This window comes from Nicotiana tabacum, chromosome 11, assembly GCF_000715075.1.
Source record: "Nicotiana tabacum cultivar K326 chromosome 11, ASM71507v2, whole genome shotgun sequence".
Classification (NCBI taxonomy): domain Eukaryota; kingdom Viridiplantae; phylum Streptophyta; class Magnoliopsida; order Solanales; family Solanaceae; genus Nicotiana; species Nicotiana tabacum.
In genome coordinates this window covers 53031119-53032513 of record NC_134090.1, presented here as the reverse complement: position 1 = coordinate 53032513, position 1395 = coordinate 53031119, and positions in this window count along the sequence as shown.

The following is a 1395-nucleotide window of genomic DNA, read 5'->3' as shown; positions in this document are numbered from 1 at the left end:
ATGTGCGTCTCCTATTGGGTGAAATAACTTAGGAAGTGCGTCTCCTATTGGTACAACTAAACTTAGGAAGTGCGTCTCCTATTGGTGAAACTATTCTTAGGAAGTGCGTCTCCTACTGGTGAAACTATTCTTAGGAAGTGCGTCTCCTATAGGTGAAACTATTCTTAGGAAGTGCGTCTCCTCTTGGTGAAACTTATCTTAGGACTAACTTAGGATGTGCGTCTCCTCTTGGTGAAACTATTCTTAGGAAGTGCGTCTCCTCTTGGTGAAACTATTCTTAGGAAGTGCGTCTCCTTAGGATGTGCGTCTCCTATTGGTGAAACTTAGCTTAGGAAGTGCATCTCCTATTGGTGAAACTTAGCTTAGGAAGTGCGTCTCCTATTGGTGAAACTATTCTTAGGAAGTGCGTCTCCTATTGATGAAACTATTCTTAGGATGTGCGTCTCCTATTGGTGAAACTGACTTAGGATGTGCGTCTCCTCTTGGTGAAACTTACTTAGGAAGTGCGTCTCCTCTTGGTGAAACTTAACTTAGGATGTGTGTCTCCTGTTGGTGAAACTAACTTAGGATGTGCGTCTCCTGTTGGTGAAACTAACTTAGGATGTGCGTCTCCTCTTGGTGAAACTATTTTTAGGAAGTGCGTCTCCTTAGGACGTGCGTCTCCTATTGGTGAAACTTTTCTTAGGAAGTGCGTCTCCTCTTGGTGAAACTAACTTAGGATGTGCGTCTCCTCTTGGTGAAACTATTTTTAGGAAGTGCGTCTCCTTAGGACGTGCGTCTCCTATTGGTGAAACTTTTCTTAGGAAGTGCGTCTCCTCTTGGTGAAACTAACTTAGGATGTGCGTCTCCTCTTGGTGAAACTATTTTTAGGAAGTGCGTCTCCTTAGGACGTGCGTCTCCTATTGGTGAAACTTTTCTTAGGAAGTGCGTCTCCTCTTGGTGAAACTAACTTAGGATGTGCGTCTCCTCTTGGTGGAACTTACTTAGGATGTGCGTCTCCTATTGGTGAAATTGACTTAGGAAGTGCGTCTCCTAATGGTGAAACTTATCTTAGGATGTGCGTCTCCTATTGGTGAAACTTAACTTAGGATGTGCGTCTCCTATTGGTAAAAATAAACTTTAGGAGGAAATACATCTCCTATGGGTAAAAAACAAACTTAGGAGGAAATGCATCTCCTAAGGGTGAAACTAAAACAAACTTAGGAGGAAATGCATCTCCTATGGGTGGACCAAAACAAACTTAGGATGAAATGCATCTCCTATGGGTGGAACTAAAACAAACTTAGGAGGAAATGCATCTCCTATGGGTGGACTAAAACAAACTTAGGAGGAAATGCATCTCCTATGGGTGAAACTAAAACAAACTTAGGAGGAAATGCATCTCCTATGGGTGGA